The sequence below is a fragment of the Nicotiana sylvestris genome, chromosome 6, assembly GCF_000393655.2.
Source record: "Nicotiana sylvestris chromosome 6, ASM39365v2, whole genome shotgun sequence".
NCBI lineage: Eukaryota > Viridiplantae > Streptophyta > Magnoliopsida > Solanales > Solanaceae > Nicotiana > Nicotiana sylvestris.
In genome coordinates, this window is record NC_091062.1 from 131,258,073 (window position 1) to 131,263,650 (window position 5,578).

Here is a 5,578-nt window from a genome sequence, read left to right on the forward strand (position 1 = left end):
AACCCGTTATCGTTCGATCGAGATCGAACTGTTTTTTTTTGCGAAGGCCATTGGCCTTAAAGGGTGTTATTTCGAACGTATCGAAATAGTAATCCATCGCCGTTCGATCGAGGTGAGACACTTCTTTTTGGCGAAGGCCCATGGCCTTACATGGTGTTATTTTGAACTTATCGAAAGAGTAACCTGTTGTCGTTCGATCGAGGTCGAACTCTTCTTTTTGGCGAAGGCCCTTGGCCTTAAAGGGTGTTATTTCGAACTTATCGAAATAGTAAGCCATCGTCGTTCGATCGAGGCCGAACTCTTCTTTTTGGCGAAGGCCCCTGGCCTTAAAGGGTGTTATTTCGAACTTATCAAAATAGTAACTCGTCGTCATTCTATCGAGGTCGAACGCTTCTTTTTGGCGAAAGCCCCTAGCCTTATAGGGTGTTATTTCGAACTTATCAAAATAGTAACCCATCATCGTTCGATCGAGGTTGAACTCTTCTTTTTGGCGAAGGCCCCTGGCCTTCAAGGGTGTTATTTCGAACTAATCGAAATAGTAACCCGTCATCGTTCGATCGAGGTCGAACTCTTCTTTTTGGCGGAGGCCCCTAGCCTTAAAGGGTGTTATTTTGAACTTATCAAAATAGTAACCCATCGTCGTATGATCGAGGCCGAACTCTTCTTTTTGGCGAAGGCCCCTGGTCTTCAAGGGTGTTATTTCGAACTTATAGAAATAGTAACCCGTCGTCGTTCGATCGAGGTAGAACTCTTCTTTTTGGCGAAGGCCCCTGGCCTTAAAAGGTGTTATTTCGAACTTATCGAAATAGTAACCCGTCGTCGTTCGATCGAGGTTGAACTCCTCTTTTTGGCGAAGGCCCCTGGTCTTAAAGGGTGTTATATCGAATTTATTGAAATAGTAACTCGTCATCGTTCGATCGAGGTCGAACTCTTCTTTTTGGCGAAGGCCCCTGGCCTTCAAGTGTGTTATTTCGAACTAATCGAAATAGTAACCCGTCATCGTTCGATCGAGGTCGAACTCTTCTTTTTGGTGGAGGCCCCTGGCCTTAAAGGATGTTATTTCGAACTTATCGAAATAGTAACCCGTCGTCGTATGATCGAGGTCGAACTCTTCTTTTTGGCGAAGTCCTCTGGCCTTAAAGGGTGTTATTTTGAACTTATCGAAATAGTCACCCGTCGTCGTTCGATAGAGGTTGAACTCTTCTTTTTGGCGAAGGCCCTTGGCCTTAAAATGTGTTATATCAAAGTTATCGAAATAGTAACTCGTCATCGTTCGATCGAGGTCGAACTCTTCTTTTTGGCGAAGGCCCCTAGCCTTTAAGGGTGTTATTTCGAACTTATCAAAGTAGTACCCCATCGTCGTTCGATCGAGGTCGAACTCTTCTTTTTGGTGAAGGCCCCTGGTCTTCAAGTGTGTTATTTCGAACTTATCGAAATAGTAACCCGTCGTCGTTCGATCGAGGTAGAACTCTTCTTTTTGGCGAAGGCCCTTGGCCTTAAAGGGTGTTATTTCGAACTTATCGAAATAGTAACCCGTCGTCGTATGATCGAGGTCGAACTTTTCTTTTTGGCGAAGGCCTCTGGCTTTAAAGGGTGTTATTTCGAACTTATCGAAATAGTCACCCGTCGTCGTTCGATAGAGGTTGAACTCTTCTTTTGGCGAAGTTCCCCTAGCCTTAAAGGGTGTTATTTCTAACTTATCGAAATAGTAACCCATTGTCGTTCGATCGAGGTCGAACTCTTCTTTTTGGCGAAGGTCCCTGGCCTTAAAGGGTGTTATTTCGAACATATCGAAATAGTAATCCATCGTCGTTCGATCGAGGTTGAACTCTTCTTTTTGGAGAAGGCCCCTAGCCTTATAGGGTGTTATTTCGAACTTATCAAAATAGTAACCCGTCGTCGTTCGATAGTGGTCGAACTCTTCGTTTTGGCGAAGGCCCCTGGCCTTAAAGGGTGTTATTTTGAACTTATCGAAATAGTTACCGTCGTCGTTCGATCGACGTCGAATTCTTCTTTTTGGCGAAGGCCCCTGGCCTTAAAGAGTGTTATTTCGAACTTATCGAAATAGTAACCCGTTGTCGTTCAATCGAGGTCAAACTCTTGTTTTTGGCGAAGGCCCCTGGCCTTAAAGGGTGTTATTTCGAACTTATCGAAATAGTAACCCGTCGTCGTATGATCGAGGTCGAACTCTTCTTTTTGGTGAAGGCCTCTGGCCTTAAAGGGTGTTATTTCGAACTTATCGAAATAGTCACCCGTCGTCGTTCGATAGAGGTTGAACTCTTCTTTTTGGCGAAGGCCCCTGGCCTTCAAGGGTGTTATTTCGAACATATCGAAATAGTAATCCATCGTCGTTCGATCGAGGTTGAACTCTTCTTTTTGGTGAAGGCCCTTGACCTTAAAATGTGTTATTTCAAACTTATCGAAATAGTAACCCGTCGTCGTTCGATCGAGGTCGAACTCTTCTTTTTGGCGAAGGCCCCTAGCCTTTAAGGGTGTTATTTCGAACTTATCAAAGTAGTAACCCATCGTCGTTCGATCGAGGTCGAACTCTTCTTTTTGGCGAAGGCCCCTGGTCTTCCAGGGTGTTATTTCGCACTTATCGAAATAGTAACCCGTCGTCGTTCGATCGAGGTAGAACTCTTCTTTTTGGCGAAGGCACCTTGGCCTTAAAGGGTGTTATTTCGAACTTATCGAAATAGTAACCCGTCGTCGTATGATCGAGGTCGAACTCTTCTTTTTGGCGAAGGCCTCTGGCCTTAAAGGGTGTTATTTCGAACTTATCGAAATAGTCACCCGTCGTCGTTCGATAGAGGTTGAACTCTTCTTTTTGGCGAAGGCCCTTGGCCTTAAAATGTGTTATATCAAAGTTATCGAAATAGTAACTCGTCATCGTTCGATCGAGGTCGAACTCTTCTTTTTGGCGAAGGCCCCTAGCCTTTAAGGGTGTTATTTCGAACATATCAAAGTAGTACCCCATCGTCGTTCGATCGAGGTCGAACTCTTCTTTTTGGCGAAGGCCCCTGGTCTTCAAGTGTGTTATTTCGAACTTATCAAAATAGTAACCCGTCGTCGTTCGATCGAGGTAGAACTCTTCTTTTTGGCGAAGGCCCTTGGCCTTAAAGGGTGTTATTTCGAACTTATCGAAATAGTAACCCGTCGTCGTATGATCGAGGTCGAACTCTTCTTTTTGGCGAAGGCCTCTGGCTTTAAAGGCTGTTATTTCGAACTTATCGAAATAGTCACCCGTCGTCGTTCGATAGAGGTTGAACTCTTCTTTTTGGCGAAGTTCCCCTAGCCTTAAAGGGTGTTATTTCTAACTTATCGAAATAGTAACCCATTGTCGTTCGATCGAGGTCGAACTCTTCTTTTTGGCGAAGGTCCCTGGCCTTAAAGGGTGTTATTTCGAACATATCGAAATAGTAATCCATCGTCGTTCGATCGAGGTTGAACTCTTCTTTTTGGCGAAGGCCCATGGCCTTACATGGTGTTATTTTGAACTTATCGAAAGAGTAACCTGTTGTCGTTCGATCGAGGTCGAACTCTTCTTTTGGCGAAGGCCCCTGGCCTTAAAGGGTGTTATTTCGAACTTATCAAAATAGTAAGCCATCGTCGTTCGATCGAGGCCGAACTCTTCTTTTTGGCGAAGGCCCCTGGCCTTAAAGGGTGTTATTTCGAACTTATCAAAATAGTAACTCGTCGTCATTCTATCGAGGTCGAACGCTTCTTTTTGGCGAAAGCCCCTGGCCTTATAGGGTGTTATTTCGAACTTATCAAAATAGTAACCCATCATCGTTCGATCGAGGTTGAACTCTTCTTTTTGGCGAAGGCCCCTGGCCTTCAAGGGTGTTATTTCGAACTAATCGAAATAGTAACCCGTCATCGTTCGATCGAGGTCGAACTCTTCTTTTTGGCGGAGGCCCCTAGCCTTAAAGGGTGTTATTTCGAACTTATCAAAATAGTAACCCGTCGTCGTATGATCGAGGTCGAACTCTTCTTTTTGGGGAAGGCCCCTGGTCTTCAAGGGTGTTATTTCGAACTTATAAAAATAGTAACCCGTCGTCGTTCGATCGAGGTAGAACTCTTCTTTTTGGCGAAGGCCCCTGGCCTTAAAAGGTGTTATTTCGAACTTATCGAAATAGTAACCCGTCGTCGTTCGATCGAGGTTGAACTCCTCTTTTTGGCGAAGGCCCCTGGTCTTAAAGGGTGTTATATCGAATTTATTGAAATAGTAACTCGTCATCGTTCGATCGAGGTCGAACTCTTCTTTTTGGGGAAGGCCCCTGGCCTTCAAGTGTGTTATTTCGAACTAATCGAAATAGTAACCCGTCATCGTTCGATCGAGGTCGAACTCTTCTTTTTGGTGGAGGCCCCTGGCCTTAAAGGATGTTATTTCGAACTTATCGAAATAGTAACCCGTCGTCGTATGATCGAGGTCGAACTCTTCTTTTTGGCGAAGTCCTCTGGCCTTAAAGGGTGTTATTTCGAACTTATCGAAATAGTCACCCGTCGTCGTTCGATAGAGGTTGAACTCTTCTTTTTGGCGAAGGCCCTTGGCCTTAAAATGTGTTATTTCTAACTTATCGAAATAGTAACCCATTGTCGTTCGATCGAGGTCGAACTCTTCTTTTTGGCGAAGGTCCCTGGCCTTAAAGGGTGTTATTTCGAACATATCGAAATAGTAATCCATCGTCGTTCGATCGAGGTTGAACTCTTCTATTTGGCGAAGGCCCTTGACCTTAAAATGTGTTATTTCAAACTTATCGAAATAGTAACCCGTCGTCGTTCGATCGAGGTCGAACTCTTCTTTTTGGCGAAGGCCCCTAGCCTTTAAGGGTGTTATTTCGAACTTATCAAAGTAGTAACCCATCGTCGTTCGATCGAGGTCGAACTCTTCTTTTTGGCGAAGGCCCCTGGTCTTCCAGGGTGTTATTTCGCACTTATCGAAATAGTAACCCGTCGTCGTTCGATCGAGGTAGAACTCTTCTTTTTGGCGAAGGCCCTTGGCCTTAAAGGGTGTTATTTCGAACTTATCGAAATAGTAACCCGTCGTCGTATGATCGAGGTCAAACTCTTCTTTTTGGCGAAGGCCTCTGGCTTTAAAGGGTGTTATTTCGAACTTATCGAAATAGTCACCCGTCGTCGTTCGATAGAGGTTGAACTCTTCTTTTTGGCAAAGTTCCCCTAGCCTTAAAGGGTGTTGTTTCTAACTTATCGAAATAGTAACCCATTGTCGTTCGATCGAGGTCGAACTCTTCTTTTTGGCGAAGGTCCCTGGCCTTAAAGGGTGTTATTTCGAACATATCGAAATAGTAATCCATCGTCGTTCGATCGAGGTTGAACTCTTCTTTTTGGCGAAGGCCCTTGACCTTAAAATGTGTTATTTCAAACTTATCGAAATAGTAACCCGTCGTCGTTCGATCGAGGTCGAACTCTTCTTTTTGGCGAAGGCCCCTAGCCTTTAAGGGTGTTATTTCGAACTTATCAAAGTAGTAACCCATCGTCGTTCGATCGAGGTCGAACTCTTCTTTTTGGCGAAGGCCCCTGGTCTTCCAGGGTGTTATTTCGCACTTATCGAAAT